Source organism: Leuciscus leuciscus (assembly GCF_965113295.1).
Source record: "Leuciscus leuciscus genome assembly, chromosome: 22".
Lineage (NCBI taxonomy): Eukaryota > Metazoa > Chordata > Actinopteri > Cypriniformes > Leuciscidae > Leuciscus > Leuciscus leuciscus.
In genome coordinates, this window is record NC_138746.1 from 10992273 (window position 1) to 11018730 (window position 26458).

At 36.5% G+C, this 26458-nt stretch overlaps 1 long non-coding RNA gene across 1 annotated transcript in view; it reads right to left on the reverse strand.

Moving 5' to 3' along the window:
• LOC309486745 overlaps nucleotides 1-26458 on the reverse strand; it is a 387401-nt gene that overhangs the window by 43153 nt on the left and 317790 nt on the right. The window lies entirely within an intron of this gene.

The window sequence follows — 26458 nt, forward strand, 5'->3', positions numbered from 1 at the left end:
TTGTCTATTGCTGGAGCGAAAACAATCTGCCTGCTGTTCCCTTTGGTCGGCGTAGTGACCTTGCCCTTGGCCACGCTGGTGATGGCAGCTGGTGTCAAGGAGAACAACGCCACAGAGTTCCCGGGACCTCCGTCCTCTGCTGTACTCCGCGAGCTCCTCTCACAGGTGCGTGGCGATCGGTGGAGAAAGGGCGGAGCGTTCCTTCAAGAGACGTCCCAACCTCGTCTATGATGTTTACCTCATAATCAAAACACTGAAGCCTAAAGCTTATCTCTCCTTCAATCTTCTAAATCTGACCCTGGCTCTTCAAATAACAGTCTGATCCTTTTACTAATGGCTAACTCTTCCCCGGAGGGTTCATCTTCAGGTCTCAATACAATAACATGGTGGAAGTGCATAACTCTGAGGGACCATCAGCTTTAAGGGCATCAGCTTCAAAGCTGGAGTACCTGAACTAAAGTTTAAGTTATATTAGACTTGCTATTGCCGAAGGGCAAGATTAACCTAATATAATAATAACAAACTCCACTTTGCACACGTCACGCCACACTGTTTGGAGATGAGGGTTTCAGGAGAGACAACGGGACACCCTCATCCTGGGACTTTCTTGTGAGCGTTCGTTCGCTGGCCGTTCCCTCACTTCCCTCATTCTGTTTGGGTAAACAGTGCCAGCCTGGTGTCCACCTGCTTTGGGGCAGTTGAGAAATTGACGTTTCCTGAAAAGTTCCTTGAACTTTGACCTGTGGGGACCAGGAAGAGGGGTGCAGTGTGACGATGCCCTCCTGTGTGGCCAACTACCATTTAACCCCCTAATTGTTACAAGGCAGCTCCTGGCGCTTTAATACTTGGTTTCCGGAAATCACTCTTAAACAATCAAATAAACGCACATGCATGGAATTCGCCATGCCTTTGGGCCTGGGATAAACGCTGTAGCCTGAAACAGTCATCTGGTGGTGCTCAAAAAGGAGGAAAAGCTTCGTCTAAACACATTTCTAGGAGTGAATCTGATCAGTGAATGGATCAAATAACTTAAATAGAACCAAATGACTGAAATACAGTTGATTGCGGTTCTAAACAAGCACATATCAAATGATTTCAATGGTCACGCTACTCAGGATGTCACAATAAACTTCTTATAGCATGACACTCATGAAAGGAAATTAACATTATGGTAGCATGGAATGCAATGAGATATGAAGCAGGTACACTAAAAAAGTTTTCAAAAGTTTCCAATCAAATTTTTACAATTATTTTCACAAATAATTACAATGAAACGGCAAGTAACATTGAATTAAACGTGACATTTTTAACTAGAAAGACTGAAATAGTATTTTCTTGCAAAACATACTCCAATAATCTTTTTTCACAAGGTAGAAATCAGAAAAGTATGAAGGTGGGACATAAGTAATATTTATTATATCATGTTCAGCGCTCATTGCAAGACATTTGACTTTATAGTGTGCATTATTGTCACTGTTAGAAAGCATTACTGATTCTTGATATGATAACTGAGTCGTTCATCATACAGTATGTTCACACACTAAGCTTCTTCTTCAAACACAAGCTTTGAGAGTTTGTGCATCAAAGTTCCTCTGTAAAAGTTTCGTAAACAAACTTCAAATTATGTCATGGTCTTTGCAAGAGCTGGTAAAGTGTTTCAGCTTCACACATAATCTCTTTTTGACTTTTAGCTACATGATCAGAGTTGAATTCATTCATACTGCCTGACCAGCGTATATGCTACGCAAATATCCAACACAACGCAAACAGAATTTCCAAGATGTGCTTTGTCAAACTCTCTTTCTGTGCCAGTAAGTAATTTAAACACAATAAACATTTGAATTCATGTAGATTCATCTAACTACTCTTCAAAATGTTTGACATGTCAGCGAAGCAAAAGTGTATAAACATGTTAGGACTTTAATTAGTAAATGATGACTAATGTGTATTAGTCACCCTTTATTAGAAGTGTCACAGGAATTTGAAACGGGCTGAAAGGAAGCAGTATATCAGGAGAGGGAGATGGTCTGTCTGTCCAGATGATTTGCAGACGCATTATTAGCATATAGTGCGAGTTCCTCTGGAGGACATAGCACTTTGTTTTTCTTCTTTCTCACTGTTTTCTTTTTCTTTCTTTGCCCTTGTGTTAAGGTTTATCGAAGAATTAGGTTTCCTGTGATATATCATTTTACCACCAAAGATTTCTGTATAAACAGAGAACACAAACACATCTGAGAGACTAATGTCTTGAAATATGCTTTACACAAGCACTTGTGTTTATAATTGTAAAGTGCAGTTTCCGCTCAAGATGGACTGTGAATATGCCGGAGCAAAATTTAAATTAATCCACGACTTCAGCAAAAATACTCTATGGAAGTATGGAGTAAGTAATGTGCCTGTGTCAAACATTAAAAGACTGCATAACATTTACAAGACCAAAATAATATTAACTAGATTTTGATCTTTTCTATGGAAAAATGCTTGCTCATGCAAAACTTGCCTCCACAATGTTGGAGTTAGAAAACTTTCTAGAGTGTACTCAGTGGTTGCTAGGGTGTTGCTATGGTGTTGCTAAGGTGTTGTGAGTGGTTGCTAGGGAATTGATAGGCCATTTAAAAAAATTCTCTATGATATATTATTTTGCCCATTTTATTGCCTCACTAATAACTAATAACATCACTAATAATAATAATACATATTATTGTTATTATTATTAAATATAAGAACTACTACTACTAATAATAATAATAATAATAATAATTATTATTATTATTATATTACTAAATATAAGAGCTAAATTATATTGGCTGAACCACCACCACTAATAATAATAATTATTATTATTTTTATAAAATATTATAAAATATAAGTACCACTACTATTAAATGTACTTTTTATATTTTTTATGGAAAAGTGCTTGCTCGTGCAAAACTTTCCTCCACAATGTTGGAGTTAGAAAACTTTCTAGAGTGTACTCAGTGGTTGCTAGGGTGTTGCTATGCTGTTGCTAAGGTGTTGTGAATGGTTGCTAGGGAATTGATAGGTCATTGCAAAAAATCTCTATGGGATATTTTTTTGCCCATTTTATTGCCTCACTAATAACATCACTAATAATAATAATACATAGTATTATTAAATATAATAACTACTACTACTAATAATAATAATAAGTATTATTATATTATTAAATATTACTAAATATAAGAACTACTACTACTACTAATATTATTAGTTGTAGTTTCATATATTTAATAATATTTAATAATAATAATAGCAATATTACTAAATATAAGAGCTACATTTTATTGTCTGAACCACCACCACTAATAATAATAATTTCTTATTTATAATAATATTTATTATTATTAATAATAATAATCATAATAAATATAAAAAATACATTGGCTGAACCACCACTAATAATAATAACTAAGATGTTTAATTTGTTTCAGTAAATGTTTATTAAATATTGTTTCCCCCAGTGCATCATGGGATGTCGAGCCACACTTCAGTTTTTCCACTTTGCACTGACTTGCCTCAGACGCACGTGGGCTTAGAGTGTTCCTCAGCTCCTGAGATAGCGACCTAGGCCTGATTGCTTCTCAGGATCAGAGCGAAAAGCAGCAGCCAGTCGAGCTTCGCTCAGTCCCGCTAAGCTAACCACACAAACTGCCAGATCAGAGGTGTCTCCAGCAGCCCTGGATTACACAGGAGGCCAAATTATATTTCACTTCATCTACTTTGTTTATTTCTTCCTCTTCTCTTTATCTGCCCTCTCCAACCTGCCGCTTCCAATCCGATCCTCCTTTCCCGTGCCACTGCTGCACCAAAACTCAGGTGTTATTTTTCAAAAGAGGATCTCGGGAGAGTCGGAGTTTAGTGATGTAATGAAACAACATCCAGATTCCAGGCAAGCTTTTAGCACCAGCAGATTGGGTGGGGAGAAAGTTCTGAAGAGACTCCAAGGTCAATTGCTGTGGGAACCGACACTTTTGCCAGAATGAAAAAGGAAACGGAGAACGTATCAAAGGCTGCTACCTCCACGGAGGCTGGATTCAAACTCTTGCTTTCACCTCTCTCAGCGGACACTATCATATGTCTACTTCATGTTGATGGAGGCCTTGTAAAGTATATGTGGCATAACTGGGGGGCTAAATGTAGTTAAAAGTGAGTTTGCATCGACCACATTTAATTCAAAGTAAAATTGGAAACATGCAGCCAAGTATAAAATTAAAATGTAAGTGAAACTTATGTAACCACATAAGTAAATATAAACAGATGAATGTTTTATTCTTGTCAATCCAAAAATAATTTTGACCATGTGAGTTCTTTTCCCCCAAAAAATGAAAAAGAAAGAGATTAATAAAGGACGGAGATGGTGGGTATATTTTGGTTGCTAAACGTATTAACTTACGTTATACGTTATTAATATTATTTCCATACATCTGTGATTGAAGTGAAAACAAAATAAAATAATAAAAGGTTTATATTTGACCTTTGATTCAGTATTAAATCCTTTATGATGTGATGTTAATCTAAAGCTTCACTACTTAAACTCTACACTAAACCTATAAGTCTTACATTATAAACCTTTCTCTCAGCTATTAAAAAGTCTTGACAGTAGCAGAGACACAAGCATTTGGTGAGTGAACGTTGTGTGTGTTTAAAAGAAATTCCCGGCTGGAGGAGTTTCAGCTGCCAGATTCAGACAAAGGCTACGTGTTATTTTTTTTTATTTCATTTATCTGAATATTTTGCATTTTTAGATTTAATAGAATAAATACACTATAATTATTTTAAATATTAAATAAATATATATTGTTATATAATTAAATTAAAGAGAACATATGACTATATATATATATATATATATATATATATATATATGCAACAAAAAATACAAGAAATAATGCAGGGAATTCTGAAAATGCATTTTTCCTCTAAAAGACTGTCTTTTTTCCTTTTTGTCAATGATGCATAGGTAAAATACAAAAGAGTTGTCTGCTATCCGATATATATTCATACATGCTAAAAATGACTATAGATTTATTTGTATAAGAAACAAAAACAAAGTACAAGGAAAAAAGTGTGAATTTATGAACTTCCCTTATTTTACAATCTCTATGTTGATTAGTAACTTCAGTAATTACACAGAAAGGCTCACAGAAAAACACATTTACAAATATCTACACTTTTCACATGAAACAATGTGAATCTTTTGAAAGCAGTGATCCAACAACAGCTCTTGACATCAAAAGGAGAATGCTAAATGTGAACTATACCATGCTGCTCTGCTGTAAATGTATGTCACGTAAAATGTGAGCCAGCACTCCATATCCCGCTTTCACCGGCCCCTGTCTTCCACCAGTTCCTGCCACCCCGGAGGTCAACGAGATTAGCCCGGGGAACGTGAGAGGAAGCCAGGGATGGCCTGGTGTGGAGCCTCCCCTCACTCTACCTCCATCTCCTCTCCCCTGTGATTTAAATTCAATCGCTGAGAGCATCGGCGCGACACAGCCGCCATTAAAGCAGCGTGCTATTTACACATCATAAGCCAGTCTATTACATTGACATCCCGAGGAGCGCACTTCAGCCCAGCGCGAACTCATCCTCGGCCCACAACCGGGCCCCCTCTCTGTTTGCTCTGTGCTCCGGCATGCTGATTGGGCGATTTTGGAGCGATATGACATTCCACTACTGCAGGACGACGTGTTAGGTCATCTCTCTGAAGTAGTCAGGAGGCATTCATTATTTTGGGGCGAGGGAAAATTTCAGAAGAAAGGTCAAATAAGAGATGGGGATGGTGTAGGTTGATTTTAATAGAGGTGCTGGTCGGTGGGTGTTACAATTGAGCAGGGAATAAATTCCCCTTGATACTGTATATCCCACACTTACAATATACCCACACCATCTCATCCAAAAGCATGTTTAAACTGTGGGGAGCAAATGTTTGCTTTTATGTATTTTATTTGGTATAACAGCACGATCGGCCTGGCCAGTTGCAGTGAGAAGCGCATGTTAGTACCAACTCAGTCCCAGGAATGTTCCTCCACTCCTGTCCGCTCACTGCACCACTAAAGACATTAAAAATATTTGAGCACTTACAATCAGATGGCTTGAACTGTGCATGTGTGTGAGTGTGAGTCTGACTGGTGTTACACTGAGGGTGCCCTGAGGAGAGTGAACTCAAAGCGGCTTAACGTTGAGGAGTGAACCCTTGCTGAACTCAGAGCAGGTGGGGAAATATTCTGTCTCAGTGTCTCTCTCTTGTAATCTAGGACCTGCTTTAAATGTTCTAGTGACCAGTAGAGCTTTATCACTTCTCTTACTCACAGACTCAGTGGTTAAATCTGGCTGTGAAAAAATTACTTGTAGATGTAAAACATTTTTGCCGTGTGACAGATAATGTGATAGTGCATTTATTACATAACTATATATATTTTTAAAGAAATTAATACTTTTATTCATCAAACTATTGATAGTGTCAGTAAAGACATTTATAATGTTAAAACGGAGTTCTTTTGAACTTTCTATTCATTAAAGAATCCTAAAAAAAAAATGGTTTAAAATTTTAACAAAATTCCACTTTGCATCACAGAATTAAGTTAGTTTAAAATAATTAAATTACATTTTTAAATATTTCACATAAGATATAATGAAAATGTGTTATTTTTAATTGTAATAATATTGCACAATATTACTTTTTACTTAATTTTTTTCAAATAAATGCAGCCTTGGTGAGCAAAACAATTTAAAATCTTACCGACCCCAAAGTTTTGAACAGTAGTGTGTGTGTGTGTATATATACAAATTGTTTATATATATATATATATATATATATATATATATATATATATATATATATACATACAGTGTGTGATTTTCTCTCATCTCTCTAAAAATATCAGTATGGATTGTAAAAAAAATTCAATACAGACCATCAGCACATACACAAACCTACATCAGGTTACATGGATGAAACCCAAAACACCCGTGATTACTTTGGAAAGATTTTAATATTCATGAAGGATGGAATATCCACCCATGGAGAGAGTGTTTTGCTTTGGTTACATGCTGACATTTTTGCTACCTTGGGAATTTATCAATTGAAACAAATGTAAATTGATTCTTGCACACCTGCATTTTTATTTTTAGGGGTCAGAAATTTGCTGTAATTTGCTGTAATAGTTTCAAGTTAGTGTTAGGTGTTAGTGAAATATCACAAATATTTCTACAGTTTTAAATGTATTTCTAATACATAAACATTGTTAAATGCTTGCAGTATTTCTCACTGATTCAATTCACTAACTTCACTGCAGCTTTGATATTACAGATTCATCATCACAAAAAGAGTGAGTTCAACAGTTGTTTACACACATAGATTTACATAGTATTACAACAGCAGAATTTCCTATCAAGCCCTGGCATCATGGCAAGTTGGTATGTCACCACATTTCAAGTACAGAAATACAGACCAGTTATCATGTTGTTAATGTAAATTACAATTGACTTTTATTGGTCTACCACTTACTATGAAATTCCCCGTCTTTAAAGACAGCCATAAAAATTATTATAGTGTACTGCAAGTGCAAAGTTTTCATTTGAGGAAAAAGAAACCATAAATCACCAACAAGACCTGTGGAAAAAAAGAGATTTAAATATTTCTTTCTTTTTTTCATGTAGTCATGGGGTGAAAACGAACAAAATAATAATAAACAAATAATAAACTGCAACTAACCATCAAATTGTGCATTGGACATTAAAGAATTTAGGTTTTTAGAATTTCTAAAAAGTTTTTAAAAGTGAAATAATAAAACGGAAAAAAATTAAGCCTAAAACTATATGGATAGCCCAATGTAATATTTAGTTTAGTGTTTGTTACATTTGTTAAATCTTCTTTTGCTCATGGATTTAAACATGTCAATTGTCCTGTTCAGTCTGTCATATTAAGAATGTATTAAGTTTCAATTGTAAATTTTAATATTCTTCACATTTACACACAAAATAATTCTAGAACTCTGTTGGTTGCCACATGATGACCAGCGTAAACATGGATGCTCAAACAAAACCAGTTGGGAGCCACTGATCTAAAGGTTTTTAAGTAGTTGAGAGCTTGCGGGGAATCTCTTCATGGTTATCATACCCCATCTAGTGGCTGGAGCCGGTTAGACTGATAAACTAAGACGAGCCAGCAAACCTCTCTCTCCTCTCCACACTGTCTGCAAGCACGAGGAATAGAGCCAAAGGTCAAGTGTCAGTCAAAAGCTATTATTACACATGCAAGTCCATACGAAAGAACAAAAAGGAATACAGCAAAATGGGGGAAAAAAGTTTTTTTTACTTAAGAAAAGCAAAACGTATGATTCCTTGTGGATGAAATATCCAGTTCCAGTACAGCTGTTTGTATAAGCTAATAAACGAACGAACAGCACACAGTATAAATGTAATAGCTTGAGGTAGACTGAATGAAGTGGAACCTTCTGTGTGTGCGGCTGCGATTTTGATCGTAAATATGGTTCATGTTATGTAGATATAAAGATGTAAGAATGTGTGAAAGCGCTGCCCTTTATTGCCCCCTTGTTTCACAATGCCATTATCCGTCTGAAAACGGATCCCCGGCGAGCTTCTTTTGCGTTTTTCCTCTCAAAGAATAAGTGCACAAAATCGATCTCAGGTCTTGCGAGCAAAGCTGCGTCTTATAAGGTTACAGATGGGACCATTTAATTCACGTCTAGGGGCAATTCACAAACACATGCTAGTGAAAGAGAATATCTCTTTCCCAGAGAACCTGTGCAGCAGAAGTGCTCCACCTGTTCCTCGCTGCTCTCCTGTCAGAAAGTTTTCCTGTCTTTCCACGCTTGAGATAAACATCTGTGTGTGACATGGCCTTCAAATTGACCATGTTAACGATTCTCTTCCATACAGTAAGCACGTCATGTTGAAAAGAGGGGATTTTCTCATCTGTTGTGACTTTGGCTGTCAACAAAGGGGAACCATGTTACAGTATCTGTCCTGTTCTGCTAAATTTGACTCTCTTCTAACATTTCAGTCTGTGTCTCCCAGAATAAGTATATCAAAACAAAACGAGGAGGTCGGTTGTATTGGTGTCTATCGTACTGGAAGTTTTACTGCTTTGTGGTGTTCATACGTGAAAGCAGAAACAGATGAGCAACAGGTAATATCGCTGCCACTCACACGTTTACAAAGACCTTCACTATAATAGAGAACAGATACTGAGAGATACAGATGTTTGTGTGTAGTCCAGTAAGCCTACTGTTTTTCATGTCAGTGTATATTTGGACATTAAGTAAATACATACAGCCTACATACATAAATCCTGAATATAATGTCACATTTCTAAATATATAAATGTAAATCTGAATATTTATTTATAAATCTGAATATAGTTATAAGTGAATATAATGTAAATATGAATATATAAATGGATATCAAATACAGATGTTAATCTCAATATCTACATTTGTAGGTCTAAATAGATATAAATATCTGAATAGACAGTAATAATTCAGAATATATTGTACACTGATGTAAATCCTAAACAGTCATAACTATGAATATATAAAAAAGTGAGAATTTAGAAATATATATATATACAGTATATATGTGTGTGTGTGTGTGTGTGTGTGTGTGTGTGTGTGTGTGTGTGTGTGTGTGTGTGTGTGTGTGTAAGAAGTATAAGTATTATGCTGGATTTATAAATAAATATCCAGATACATATGTAAATAAATAAATAAATAAATAAATAAATATATATATATATATATATACACACGCGCGCGCGCACACACACACACACACACACACACAAACACACACACACACACACACATATATATAAATGAAGTTCAAACTATTCAAGGCTGTTTTCATCCAAACAACAGCTCATGGGAAGAACAGTCATGTTCTTTGACTTTATGTTAATAATAATCACAATTTCATTCACAATGGCATTCACTGAGCTGATCACAACAGACGACATGATACACAAAGAAGTATGACGTGTAAGTCAGGTTATAAGATGATGATGTTAATGCCTTATCTCTCTCCCACTAAGGCAAAAGGCCACACATAAATCGCGAGTGCAATTGAAAAGCTCAGCGGCTCCATTAATTCCAAGGCCATATCCTCTCTCTCTTCTCTTGAATAATTGATCCTTTATAAAACCAGCTATTAAAAAGAGACTCGCCCATGAGAGAGCTTTGAGGGAGAGAGAGTTGTTTCAGGAAATCGCAGAGAAACGTCAATGTAGGAACACCCTTTTCCTTCAGAATTGATTACGGATGGTTTTAATCTGACAGAAAGAGTTGACAAGACTGGTGATGCAATCCCAGAAGAGAAAGCCACCATTCATTAGTCCGACCTAATGTGATTGAAAGCACTTGTGCAAATAAACAGGCAGTTAGAACTGATAGAAAGGAATCTCAGAGCCCATGCCGGTACCAGACAGTGACTAATTCAGTTCGGCCCTTTTATCTTAGTAATCCCATGCAGCAAAGTTTGCAGGTCCGAGAGAGGACTTATAAATTACATCTAATAGGCTTCAAATCAAGTACTAATTAAAACTGCATTAACGTTAATGAATCGGAAAAATGGAGACCCCAATTTATTGGAGTTGTGTTTATACAAGCAAGAGCTTCAATAATACATGACGCAATACTGCTCTATGGGATGAACTCTTCTTCCTAATGCAAACCTCCTGTGTGTGTATGGAGCACAGATGAGGACGTGTGTGTGTGTGTGTGACGGTACGTTTGGGCACTCCTAATCATTACTGGCCTTGTTAGAGGTTAACTTAGCAACATTAAGGCATCTTTAGCATCAGGAAAACACAGATGGAGTGTGAGTGTGCCAATCAGCATCACAGGTGCTCATAATTGTCTCTCTAATTGCTTCATTATTTCTTGCGGGTCTCGGGCCCTCTGTTTTTTTCCCCTCCTCTTGTTGTGTGGCATCTGTGGTTCCATCACATCAGCGTTTGGCAGATCCCTCTCATGTCTCAATGAGAAGCCTCTCTAGAGTTTCAACATGTATCTGCATGTTTCCTTGATTTCCCCCGAGAATGTCTTTTATTTATTCGCTGATTCTCCCCTCAACCCCCTTTAATAGAAATTCCCGTGGTAGAGGGTATGATTGTGGTGTTTATGACAAATTGTTAAATATGTCATTAGAAAAACAGAGAAAGAAAAAGGGATATACATGGAAAGGGAGAGAGAGAGCGCACGAGAAATAACCAGGAAATTCCCACATCAATTATGTCAGTCAAAGTGCTGTTTAAGCATGGTTTTAAAGCACACAACATCTCGACTAGCTCGTGTGTAATTATACAGGTGAAGAAGCTTCACTTCAAACAGGACTCTTGGTAAGTCTATGAGAGAGTCAACTTGTCTCATTGAATCACAAATAGAAAGGTATGACATCTTTATGATGGATGGATGGATAAAAAGATTTAAAAATGCATGGATGTTTTGACCGATGGATAAAGATATAAAAAACGATATTAAAATAAAAATATATTAAAAATGGATGGATGGATAAAAATATATAAAAATGGATGGATGAAAAGATGTAAAGAATAGATGGATGGAATAAATGATAAAAAAAATGGATGAATTAAACATAAAAAGGGATGGATGAATGGATGATAAAAAAAAAGATATTTAAAAATGAGCTGATGGATGAATGATGGGTGATGGATGGATATAAAGATAAAAATGGAAAATATAGAAAAAATGCAAACAGAGAGACAGACAGATAGACAGACAGACAGACAGACAGATAGATAGATAGATAGATAGATAGATAGATAGATAGATAGATAGATAGATAGATAGATAGATAGATAGATAGATCGATCAAACCACACCTAACAGTCTATTTGCTAAATGACTCCAAATGCAATTACACACACCCACAGACTGAGTACGCCTCCACAGAGAATACTTTAAACCTTCTCAAAACAGACCTCAGTCTCCAGGGCCACACTGAAACTGACAGTGTGGTCAAAACATATTCACCATCATGAGGAGGCCTCATCCCATTGACTCTAAAAGAACTGACCCTGTGCCTGTGGAGTTCATCTCTGGGATACACTTTCTCCTCGCTTTAGAAAAAACTCCAATCACATGACATGAGATCCCCCAGAAGGCCTAACCACCTTCTGCCCACCCACAGAGCCAATGAGGCAGTCATGTATGCACATACATGCCTCTCAAGTCTGGACTTGTGTTGAGCGGGACTGGACCAATTATCTGCGCTCGACTGGGAATACCCACGACTATGGCTGAAAGACCCATGAACCTGTGTAACCACTGGTCAAAAGCCTATGTAGATGATACAAACAAAACATCCCTGTCATAAAGGTATTGCACTACAGTATATGGTTTTTGGATTGGATTTCAACGGAATATCGATGCATTACGAGATTGTTGGTATGGCAAAAAAAATTAAATAAATAAAAAATCATGCGCTCACACAAAAAAGAACTTAAAATGTTCTGTTTCAAGTTTCTGTTTCATATTCATATTGTAATGACATGAAGGTGAGTATGATAGTATTTACTGTACCTTTTTGGTTGAACTATCCCTTTAATATTGTTTATATATGCTATCACCAATAGCAATGATAAATAAATAATAATAATTAAGTATGCAAACACATTGATAATTGCCATTCATTTTATATAAAAAAAAAAATATATATATAAAAAAATGTAAGCATAGGTTAAAGGCTCTGACTAAGTTTTACATTCATCGTTTATCTATTTTGCATTGCCAGAACAATATTTGAGCAACCAGCGTTAAACTACAACGACAGCTGTTTTTGTTTTTCCTCCGCAGTACTTTGACAGAGACGCACTGACTGCTAAAGCTATGTGAACACAACTTTTCCAGTCTCCCCCAGGAGGTTTGTGTCTCTCAATATCACCTGGGACTGACTAGTCATAATCCGCACTGCTTAAAGTCCACATAGCAACTTTCACACTGTCCAACCCTCGGCAACAACAGCAAGTCCTTTACCGCTGCCCTCGCCCTCACTTAGCTCCATCTGTGCAGAACAGCCTGTGGGGAGGAAAGAGTTAATTAAATTACCATCCATTTTTAAAAAGCGCAGTGTCTGCGTCTCCTGCCAGATGATGAGGGGCAAGCCTGAGCCTGTCGCTCTCTCTGTCTGTCTCCCTGGAGCTCCTGCCTGTCACACACATTCAGGTGTGTTTCCAGAATTCACCTTTCACATGCACTTACCTCAGCGACATCCGCACTTTCACAACAAGATGCAAGTGGCCGAGAGTAATGAGCACGGAAAGAGCGAGTAGAGAATTCACAAGGTCAAAAAACGTCTGATAGTATTGTTTTTAAAGTTGATTCTATGTGAGTTCAACGTTACAGTTCAGCTCATCAGTGTTTTGAAGTCTTTAAAAGTTGCTCATTAAATTCGCCATTCTAGCTTTAACCCCGGAATGGATTAAAGTTGTGAACGAGTTCTTCCGAGAGCCGAGCTTTTCTGAGCTTCTAATCAAAATAAGTGTCGCCAGGAGAGAAATCTGGGGGCCTTTAACAAGCCCTTCATTATATTTGACCTGATTTTCTCCTTACAAGGACTTACAACAAACAAATGGTGAGATATTTCATGTTCCTGGCAGCACACTTGGCAACAAAACAAGGGAAGGGTGGAAGTGATTCCTTTTCTTCCAACAATTAAATGGCTTCTTGATCAGTTTTCTGGGAAAAGGAGAGAAGGTGGTAAACAAATTAAAAGAGCCATCCATGACTAAACCTATCCCTAGGATTGGGGAGGGGGAGACGGAGAAAAAAAAAACCTGTGTGAGCTACATCCAGAATTTGGAGAAACAATTTGGAAAATGCCAATTGCATTTACATTGGAGGCCAATTATTAATTCTGATTCGTGTAACCCCACTTACGCTCGCAGTTAAATTAATGAGGCTTGTTATCGTCCGCATTTAGACGTAATGGACAATTGCTGAATTGTAAGTGTTTACTCTACTGGAGCTGAATCCTATCTTAGGCCTTTTGTAATGCATTGGCAGTGAGCAAGAGAAGAGATTAACGGTGTTTGCCATTCTTCTCACAGCAGTTTTATAATGCAAAACATGGAGAAAGAGAGAGAATCAAAATGACCATTTGAAATGGCTACACTAATGAAAAAAAGGTTGCCTTAAATTTTTAAGTACAATCAACTTAAATTACATTAAAATGACTTAGTTGAATCTTGTATAACATAAAAAAAGTTTAAATTTGCTTAACTTATTTTGATTAAAGCAATGTAAAAACACATGTTGTCATAACTTATTATATACATATATATATATATATCTATATATATATATATGAAGAGTTCAGATGCAAAAGCCTCTAAGTGCCATCTGAAATTTTCTTCTAGAATGATCATTTTTTTCAAGCTCGTATATTTAAGTTAAGTAATTTCTCTTAAATGACAATTAATAGGTAATTTTCATTGCCAATTAAGTGAAATTACTGAACTTAAATATACAAGCTTGATAAAAATGATCATTCTAGAAGAAAATTTCAGATGGCACTTAGAGGCTTTTGCATCTGAACTCTTCATATATATATATTTTAACAGTGGGTCAGAGGAAAACTGAGAATACTATTAAATACCAATCATATGAAAAATTGCAATACGGCTGCTTTAATGTTCAAAATACACATAGTAGGCTATGTCCTAAACAGATGCATGCTAAATTTGAATACATATTTCAATTCAGAGCAATGATCGTTTTTAAATCATTTGGAGGCCAATCAACTGAGAATAGCTAACATAATTAGCATAATTTATAGAGCGGTTGAAATAGAAGAGAGCTTAACACACTTTAACGTGCATAATCATATTTTGACCTACTTAATTCTGTTTATTCAACACGGGGAGGTTATTAAATGCGAGGTTTTCAAAAAAAGAAATGATTTGCTTGGTTTTGGACGACTGGACAGTGTGTTCCGGAAAAGGAGATATGCTAATGAACGCTTTTAATTCATGGCAGACGGAGAATCTTAATCTCAGACGTGTTTAAATCTTCTTTATCCAAGCATTTTATATCAGGTATCTCTTAAGGGATAGACAAGATCGTATAGCCAGCCTTTTCTTACTGTAAATGAAAAGGAATACAACGGATATCCTCGGAGAAGAAGCCAAATCCAACAAAAGCGAGCTGTCGATTCTGAGTCCTTACATAAACAAAGACAATGCGATGATCTGATTCAACATCCTCTTTTCCTATGACGAAACAAGCTCGTGGGGCAATCAATTAAACACATTTGATTCTCTTCTAAAAGTGACTCAAATGGACTGTCAAATCATTTCTATTTTCAAAAAGGATTTGCGAGATTAGTGTGTGGAGATGAGAGGCTGATTTGCTAATATAGTTTTTTTTCCCTTCCTTTCAGAACGTTCAATAACACTAAAGTGCGTGTCTAGTGAACGGTAAGTAATATGGAAGAATGATATAGATGCCATTATAACACCAAGAACAGAAAGGAAATCTCTGGCTCCATTTGGTTTCACTTTCTATAGCTGACTAACAAAAAGAGGATTAGTTGCCCGTACTTTAGACATAAGGGTTGCCAACAGGCCTAACTCAGGTACTCTACTCTTAGATGTTTTCAAGGGGTTTTCCACATTCTCAGGCGTAATGGCATTCGGTTTAAAGCTGGAAAATCAAACCTCAATGAAGACTTGAACAAAAACATCTGTGTTTGTGATCTTCACAGAGACACCTGGTAGGAACACAATGAGCTGTCTAAAAAAGCTCTGTCTTTTATATTAATCAATGATTTATTTCTATAAATATATTCTTCAATTCCATCCAAATGAAAGTGTGCTGTCAGTGTGTACTGTGTAGAATAGTGGTTTATGTAATCAGACTATCCCGTCTGTTAAGGTCAAAGAAGCCCCAGTGAGCGTAATAACAGATGCCAGACACAAAGGCATTGTTCTCCAACAAGGATAACAGCAGATATTAACCAAACACGCTAGAGTTCCTATCAGGATAGAGCGCCTTGGATAACACAGGGTGGGCATCCATTTAGCCTACTTATCTAAAGTCTCTAATTACTTGGGTTTATTTGATAAACAGAAGAACAGGAATGCATAAATGGTTCGACTACATCCAATGGGGATTAATCTGAACTCCTTGAAGAGAGAGAGACGGAGAGAGAGAAAGAGAGAGAGTGAGAGAGAATACATCTTTTGTGGAATCCTTCATTTTGCTCTTTAATCATGCTTTAATTAGGAACAGTAGGGCACCCAGTTACACTTGGCATTTTAAGAGATTGGCTGTTCGAAGAAAAGACTGTGTTAGTCTGGTCTCCGGAGAAACGTGTTGGAAAAACACACTGACAATGGCATCTCACTCTGTTTGGAGGGCTTGGAACTGAGGGAATATTGGAAGACCATAGTGTCGTGTTTGTGAGTTTTTTTTTTTTATTGTCGCAATTTACAAAAAGGGGCAAATGCCGCCAGGATACACAACATATTAAAGGAATAATCATCCTAAAAATAAACTACGGTCATTATTGACATTAATGACCTTCATGTCATTTAAAACCACTAAATGATTTTCTTATGTGGAACAGAAATTAAGACATTTTGATGAATTGTAAAATGTGCATCATAATAATATTAAACCTGTTAATGAATGTTTTGTAATACAGACCTGAGGTTGGACTCTTTTTTAAGAAGACTCAGCAGATTATTGCTGAAGTAAAAGCACTTAAAAAACAAAAGTGTAAAAAAAGTTATAGAAGTTTAAGTTTACTGTAAAGCAAAAGTACATTTTCATTAATTTTACAAAATAATATGGACTAAAATTATTATAAAATAAAAGCCATATGTCTAACCAAGTTGCATACAAAATGTGATGTTGATATCACAAAAAGTGAGGTTCTTGTAAGATTTTGTTTAGGAACTATAGCAAAAATAGCCACAGGCTGACACATTCTCCTGCCACAAATGAATATAGCACAATTCTATCACAAAATAGTGGTGTAATATGAAACCTTGAGTCTCAGACCTTTCCAACGATATATGTTTGATACCTACAGTAATTCATGACAATTACTAAAATATTTGATAGGAAAAAAAGGCAAAATAAAAAAAGTGTGACAAGTGTCCTGCAAGCATCTTCGCAAACAGGCTAAAGAAGCTAAAGAGTTTAAAGAAAATATAACCCCCCCACCCCCACCCCTGCAAGATGCACTAACAAGGTTTTTTGATGAAGATTATTCACTCATAATAAAAGTTATCCTCTGGGAATGAAACAATGAACCAGTAGGAAACTCGAGAACCAAACCAAAGTACAATTTGTGAACAAATCATTCAAACTAGTTTGTGAACCAGTTCAACCGATTCTGATCTGATAAAAAAAAAAAGAAGAAGAAGATTTGTTCACCAATTGGACACTGCTCCTTCTCTACTGGACTTTTAGTGATTTTCACTGAAGGACAATGTAAATGTTGGTCTGTATCGTAAACAATGCTATCAAATGACTTCAGTAGACTTATGGGCTACTTTTATTTCTATATTTTATATATATTTTAAGGTGCTTTTGCACCTTTATTTAAATCTGAAAGCTCCAGTTCCTATTCATTGCAATTGCATGGAAAACAACAGAATACATCAACAACCGAAAAACAAAGTCATATCCATTTGAGCAAATGATGACAGAATCTTCATTTGCTCGGGTGAACCATCCCTTTAATTCATCCTGAAAGTTCTCGGTCGCTTGATGCGTTAAGGAAACGTGTTTTCAAATAAAAGAATCGACATCCTCTTGAAGAGGCACACTTGTACTTCTGTTTTGAAGTCATTATGCGACCCTCCCCCCCTTCCCTTCCCTCCCCTCCCCTCCACCCGCTTCTCTCCTCACCAGCTAAAATAAAGAGGTGGCTTCACAGGCAATCTCGGCCTTGTTTGTGTAAGGTAATTACTACTCGTCCTCCCATCCCACCAGTTCTGATGATGCATGAAAAATAACCGTTCCCCTACTTCAATCACAGCCGAGGAAAGAGAAGAGAGAAAAGTGGAGGAGGGGGGTTTGGACCAGGAGACGGAGAGAAAGAGAGAAAGGGGGTATTCTGGGAGCGACGCACACTGCTCCCTCCTCGTTTCTGATTAATTAGTTGGAGTTGGTAATCAGTTTAATAAGACTGGAGTTGCTGGTGAGAGGTCCCCTTTGGCTGGGACTCGCTAAGCTGAACGGGGGGACCAGGGCCCTGCCATTCTTCCATCAAGTAAACACACAGCCCCTATTTACATAAACAGTTGTTTCTTTTCTCTTTCTTACTTTGAATGCGTGTGTGCGTGTGCGAGCGTTTGCATGCGTGACCCTGCTTTATTGGGACGACCTGCAAGCCTCACACCATTGCCCGAGTCACTTGCAACGAGGGGGCAAGGCAAATTCATGAATTTTTCAGGGGATTTATGCACTAATTAAATCTGGGCTTTCCAAAAGAATCGCGGAGCAGAGCGCCGGTACTGGTTCCTGCACACACAACAGAGGCCTAATGCTGTTAAGCCTCATGACGTCAGATATTTAGCATTCAGCCTTCTAGTTTGTTTGTGAACAAGCTTAGTTTAGAGAACCGAGAACTTCATTTAGTCCACTTTTTTCTCTCAGACAAAAAGGATTAATGCAGGCATGCATTATATCAGTTATAGTAAAGCTAATGAAATAGGCCCGTTTCTGTGACCGTGCATCTGTCATTGGACTTTTAATAATTCCTAAGCTGGAAATACTTAGTTGGTTTAAGCACACCAAGCCAAAACTTGTAATTCATGGATGTTGATTTTAGCTACACATATTGTAAAAATGTTTTAAAATGTACTAATCTGGAGGGAAATAAATTGGCTGCACCTGTTTTTAAGTTATCAGATTCAATATATTGATCAAAACAACAGGTTCAAAAGTACAGATCGGTAAGATTTGTTATTGCTTTTGAAAGAAGTGTCTAATGCTCACCATGCATTGCTGCATTTATATGATCAAACATACAGTGAAAACAGTTACATTGTGAAATATTATAACAATAACTGTTTTCTATTACAATGTATTACAAAATGTACTTTAATATTATTGTGGAAACCACATTTATTTGAAATAGACATCTATTGTGACATAAATATCTTTACTGTCCCTTTTGATCAGTTTAATGTGTCCCTGCTAAATAAGTATTGATTTCATTTATATATATATATATATATATATATATATATATATATATATATATATATATATATAAACTTACTGACCCCAAACTTTTGAATGGCAGTGTACTATAGTTACCAATATATATATGAAAGTGAATGGTGGCCGTGCTTCTGATTCCCATCCCCTTTCATGATTACTATTTATTTTATTTTATATAATAATATAATAATAATATATATATATATATATTATTATTATTATTATTATATTATTATTATATAAAATAAAATAAATAGTAATCATGAAAGGGGATGGGAATCAGAAGCACGGCCACCATTCACTTTCATTGTATAGAAAAAGCGACTTAGTGTTAAACTGAGCAACAAAATTACTGATGAAAACATTTGTATTATTTTATGATGAAATGAATAATGCATGGTTTTCACATGTTTTGTTAAATGCTGATACATAAGTAAATAACTATTATATAAAAATTTTCAACATCTGGTTTTTCGTCAACTAAATCTAAAATTAGATGCCATTTTAGTCGGAGTAAAATTAATTAAAATGAATGTGTAAAAATGAACACTGTTCAGACATTTGGCTAAATTACTCACACAAAACAAATGAAGTTATGCAGTTTCAAACAACATGAGGGTTGTACATTTTCACAGATACTTCACCCAAAAATTAAACAATTTTGATAGACGGTGAAGTATCCCTTTAAAATCACTAACCTTTTTTTATATAACGAACAGGTTGAATACTCACAGATACACATACTAATATCCGCAAGACTTTTAATTTAAAATGATGACTGTGACTTGTGAATTAACAATCCGAGGTTGCACAAATGATTGCAAATATTCCAAACAACTAAACTACAGCTCACTCCCTCAGGACCTGCTCTTTCACACCATGAAATATGTGATTTGTGTTATTCGGTTTCTACCTCCGAGAGAAAACAGAAAGTTCAGCATAGTTCCTACCCAAACTTGTGGTGCAAAGCCTTTGATAAGGGACTACCTCATAAACTCTGCAGTTAATGATAGTGTGCAGTTACAACACATATACAGTCAAGTAGCTGATAGTGCAAAGAAATAATTTAAGCTGTGTTAAGTGGCCTATTGTCATTCAAATGATAAATTATGCTTGGCAGAGGTTTTAGAATGGCTTTTACAAAGCATTGCTATTGTTTGTGCTGGGACAAGGTTTTAGGCAGCCAGAAGTGAGGGAATTACTTTAGAGAGTTGTGCAAAGTTCCTAAGGGTTCCGAGACAAATTGGTTCAGCACTCATCAGGTCTACGCTGAAAGTATAAGCTCAGCCCTCGACATGAAAACACTGACGCTGCCATAACTCGGAGGAGCGCGGCTACACAACACCGCCACAGACTTACAGCTACTCCAACAAATTTAATGACCCAGTTGATTATAATACATGCACGCTAAACTGTTTCGCTTGCTGCCAAGTGTAATTTTCAGACATTCGTTAGAACTTGCTGATATGCACCGGCCTGTCCGAGTTTGTTTGGCCAAGTCTTTTACTGCAAAAAAAAGTCTTTTTTGACTTGAAACCTGTTTGATGGCATCTTTTTCATCATCGAATGTTATTTCAGAATTAGGCTCAGCCAAAATGTGTTTCAAGATGCTATTACAACAAGGCCCCTTAATGGTTATTTCTAATCAAGCTAACTTTTGTAATTATTAGCCGGGGAAAGGGATACTTTTTGTCTACCATGTAGACACCGAATCCCCAACGAAAAAGGCAAAAGGTTTCATTCGACTTCCACATCAGCGTTCACTTCGCAGTATACCGGCTACAAAGACAAATCAAGTTAATGGTAATTACGTCACTTAAGATGATTTGGGCAGATCCCCTGAAGGCTTTTGCGAGCGCTTAGTGTCCATTTGTAAGACAGGGGCATTTCTCTAGTTCGGTCAGTGGTGTCAGAGCCCTGAGGGTGAAGGTGAATCATTCACTGCAGGTGTGTTTACACAGCAGCGTCTTGACCATTGAGCGACTCTATGGCCATTCTCACAGGGTCACTCAACAGACCACGTTCTTGTGTTTAAAACTGTGCAAAATGAATGTGCAAAAGGAGGAGTTTAACAAACTTGAAATGAAACCTTATATCTTGAAATTACGGGTCAGCTAGTGTTTTAAAAAAACACTGAAATGCCATATTTTGCTATAGTTTCACAGATTACATTACATTTGTGCGCATTTCACTAAAAAGTAATATGCAATATTCATGAAGATGAATTAATAATTAATTCAGATGACACGCAATGTCATTATTTTTTAATGATGAAAGAGTATTATGTCTGCGCATTCAGCATATTTGTTCTAGGGAACATTTATTTCATTTAAAGATACCATAATTTTAATTGGAAGTTCATTTCCATTTTGTTTCAAGAGTTATTTTTAGACGATAATAAGTGCTTTCTAAGTAAAATACAATGTTCTGTTTTACATGTTGCCATATCCATATCCAGCCAAAGTACAGCTTAGTTTAATTATGTAGAAATTGCATTTATACTTTTTTTTTTTTATCAGACGGTTGTCCTCTTGTCCTCGTTAAAAAAGCATAAAGTAATCTAGATATTAACAAAAACTTTCAAATATATTAACATCATCTTTTTTTTCAAATGGCAATTTATCAAGTCTTTACCAAAATAAATTTGAAGTAACAAATGTTCATAATTCATTCATAATTTGGCCTCCACTGACATTGCAGTTTATTGTACATGATACAAATGACAAAATGAGAGTTAGTTTCTGTAAAAGTTACTGAAGAGACATAAACGTTCTCATTCATAGCTTAAAGGGTTAGTTCACCAAAAAATTTAAATTATCCCATAATTTACTCACCCTTAAGCCATCCTAGGTATATAGACTTTCTTCTTCCAGCCAAACACAATCGGAGTTATATTTAAAAATATCCTGGCTCTTCCCAGGTATATAATGGGAGTGAATGTTACCTTATTTTTTTTAAGCTTAAAAAAGCGCAGTCATACGCCGGAACTCAACTCTCTCATGAACGTGCGGATGGACGTTACCGGAAGCTAGCGATTAGAGTTTATAAAGTTATAATTACAATTATGGATGTTTTTCTTACAAAAACGCATCGTTTGGCTTCAGAAGGGCTTTATTAACCCCTAGGAGCCGTATAGATTACTTTAATGATGGATGGATGCGCTTTTTTGGGCTTAAAAAAAACAAGGTACCATTCACTGGCATTATAAAGCTTGGAAGAGCCAGGATATGTGTTCGGCTGGAAGAAGAAAGTCATATACACCTAGGATAGCTTGAGGGTGAGTAAATTATGGGATAATTTTCATTTTGGGGTGAACTGACTATATACAGTACTGTGCAAAAGTCTTAGGCATGTTAATACCTGAAGTTAAATCATAAATAAATTCAATTTGTGATTTTATTTTTGAAAGCATTCTCACTTTACAGCATTTTAACACAAGTGCCAGTACTTTTCACAGTACTATAGCTTTGCAGGAAGGTTTCTTCAAGCATCTTGGAGACGTTCCCGCAGTTCTTCTGGATTTAGTTTGTGTCCGTTTTTTCTGTTTCTTCATGTAATCACAGACGGACTCGATGATGGTGAGATCAGATCATACCGGCTGTTGTCAGATTCCTTGTGCATACAGAAATCTCACTGGATTATTACAATTAATGGCAAAAAGAATGTTTGGAAATGTAAACTGATATTTCCTACTGACACACTACAGCAAAAGATATAAATAACTGACTTAAAACCTTTTTTGGGGGTGGTGGGGTGGTGGTGAGGTGGTGGGGGGGGGGCATTAACATGCCTAAGACTTTTGCACAGTACTGTATTTTTAGGCTAAATTCGGTTGTTGTTCACTCTTTAGTGCTTAAATCTGTTCTGTACACACATAGTTCAGTAATTTACGTGAGTGAAAACCACATTTTACAACCTTAACTCAGGTAGTGTCAACCAGGTAGTGACACATGTAGTGTCATCACTCACAATAAGAATCAATGATCCAACAACATTGTGAAGCTTCTGGTTGTGAAACCACTGAGATTTAAATTCCCAAAGAAATGTGATAACATTTCACAGATGAAAATGTGTTGGTTTGTGTTTTTTGTATGTCTTAACTCAATATTACAGGTTTTTATACCATGGTAACTTTTTAATGTCGTGTTAGCTGACACCTATTGTCTTATTGTATTGTGTTAGTTTAACAAAACCATCTGATGTCTAGGCTACTGCAAATATAGATATTCATACATGCGTCATACTACGGTTGCAGACGCACAGTCTGCCCATAAAAACAGCCGCTAATAAACTGTGCTTTATAGTTAAAATTGCTGAACACAAGTCTTTTCTCACTGTAATATTTCTTTGGTCAGAATATTGGATACCAAACTGAATTCAGGGGACTCACTCTCACATTTAAATGCAAACTACATAAACACACCCACCCATCCAAACCTATTACATCAGACACAGATACTAAATGCTTTATCTGCTTCATCCAAAATTTGCAGATAATTTCAGAAAACATCCATCTAATGCTTTTGAATTACTGGCACTACAGTAAAAAACAGCCTAACAAATTTTTTTGAGCATGGAGGCCCGTTTGACCCTGTAACGAGTCTGTTTTTTCTTCTCCTGACTGATTAAGAATCTTTTGTCTTGACACATATAATTATTTAATGAACGCAGCGACAGAATAAATGACACGTCTTTTGTGTTATTATTCCGAGCATCTTGACAAACAAGGCCCGCTGAGTGACCTCCTGGCCTCTCTCGAGAGCGATGATTACACTAATTAAAACTGCAAAACATCTGCAAGGGCCGCGGATACGGCGGAATTAAGCAGGTCGTTAAATCAGCGGAGGAAAAAGTCAACATCCTCAGACAGCTCCTCTTTTCCAATGAGTGCTAGCAGTGCTCTCACACGCACACGACAAAACATTCAATTGTTTTGAAGCTAAATTTTATTCTCCTCCCAAATGGATCGGCGTTTCTTTCTAAGTCTGGTTAATCACACTGTTCGACATGCTAAACCGCTTATCTAGGGAATCTCGGCTATGATTGTATCCTCAAGGTTCCACTTGTAGTATTTCTGTTTACATGTTCTTTTCCTCAAGTGATGCAGGTTTCTAGTGAAGAGGGATTACCATGCCTGTATGTTCATGGCATAAACCTGGATTTTAACGCATCGTGGCCACGTTCAAGCATCTAATAGGATTGGATGTCACAGACTTTTTTTTGTTATTCTTTTCCTAACAATAAGCATTTTCCCCCCTTAAGTGTTTCAACATGTGCATCAAGAGTTTTTCCTCTGCGCTTCACAACAAATCAACACGGGTCAGGGTGCAAGCCTGGCCTGCAGTAAAGAAACGCTGCACAAGATGCAAAGCTACACGAAGACTTCGAAGAGCGGATTGTCCTAAATGCAACAAACACACAGCTCAAGGCTTTGTGCCATGTTCAAAGAGATTAATAGACTGAGATGCTTTTGATAGGGAACCGAGCCGTCAAGCAACCCCTCTAAGCGGAAGGACGGTCATGTTCTCTGAAAGCCGGTCTCTGGAACATTCCCTCATGGTGAAATGGTTTATGTATGCGGCCCGAGACTAGCTTCCCAGCAGATGCATGTTCCTTCCAGACTCCTGGAGGACATGGGATTACTATAAATGATGTACAGGTTATTTTCAAAAGGCTGAGGAGTGTGGAGTAGGTTCTGCTCACACAAATCATTGCTCGGTTTTCAGTGGTGGACAGTTACAAAGTATTTTTACTTCGTAACTGTACTTGAAGGGTTAGTTCACCAAAAAATACAAATTCTGTCATTACTTACTCACCCACATATCGTTCCAAAACCCGCAAGGCCTTCGTTCATCTTCAGAACACAAATTAAGATATTTTTTGATGAAATCCGAGAGCTCTCTGACCCCTCAGACTGCAACGTAATTGCCACTTTCAAGGCCAGGAAAGGTAAAGACATCTTTAAAATAGTCAATGTGACTCAAGTGGTTCAACCTTAATGTTATGAAGCGACAAGAATACTTTTTGTGTGCAAAAAACACATAAAAATAACGACTTTATTCAACAATTTCTTCTTTTACGTGCCAGTCTCTGAAACTATATATTTATATATATGGATGGAGGATCCCCATCTGCAAAAAGAGTGCAATTCTGTAGAAAACTAAAGGGTTGATCATTTGTATTCGCTTTAACTTTAAACATCACATACCACTTTAAGACAAAATCTGGCTAACAGTGTGTTTCATACCTAATAATTATAGATGTCTCTGGCAAACCTCACAACTCTGTTGGAAACATTCTTCAGGCTGTTGTGCAATGTAACAATAAAAATATTTTGTACAAGCCTTTGCGTATGCACCCAATCGTTCTGTAAATGAGTGTGAATTTCAGTCCAGTGATGTACGGCGGAGCAGTGAAAAGATGTTATCTTTCAGCAGATGAGACATTCAGTGTGAAGCCTTCCGCAAGATGAGTGTAATTAGCACCTTATAGGTGATGACATGTGCTCTCCTTAAAGACAAAAAGCCTAAGATGACTAATGCTAGACTGATGAGATGTGGCTTAGCCTTGGACTTGTTTTAAACAGGATGTTTGAGACACATGGAAATATGCATAAATCAAAATTTCATCAAGATCTTGTAATGTTTTACAGATCATCTGAGTGCAGAACAGTACTTTTAAATAGATAAATAATAGGTAAATAACAGATGTAAGTGAAATTGAATGTTCAGATACTGAACACAAAGCCCCTACTGAAGAAGAAGTGTAAAACAGTGATATCGTAAAATATTATTGCAATTTTAAATAACTGTTTTCTATTTTTAATATATTTAAAAATGTAATTTATTCCTGTGATGGTAAAGCTGAATTTTCAGCATCATTACTCCAGTCTTCAGTGTCACATGATCCTTCAGAAATCATTCTAATAGGCAGATTTGCTGCTCAGGAAACATTTCTTATTATTATCAATGTTGAAAACAGTGGTGCTGCTTAATATTTGATTTTATCCCTTGATGAGCAAGTTAAAAAGGACAGCATGTATTTAAATGATAAGTTGTTTGTAACAATGTAAATAGCCTATCTTTACTGTCACTTCTGATAAACTTTAATGCATCCTTGCAGACCCCAAACTTTTGAGTTGTAGGTTATTTCCCTATACACATATACATAAACACACATTTTACACTATTTTTTATTCAGTTTATTCAATAAGCATG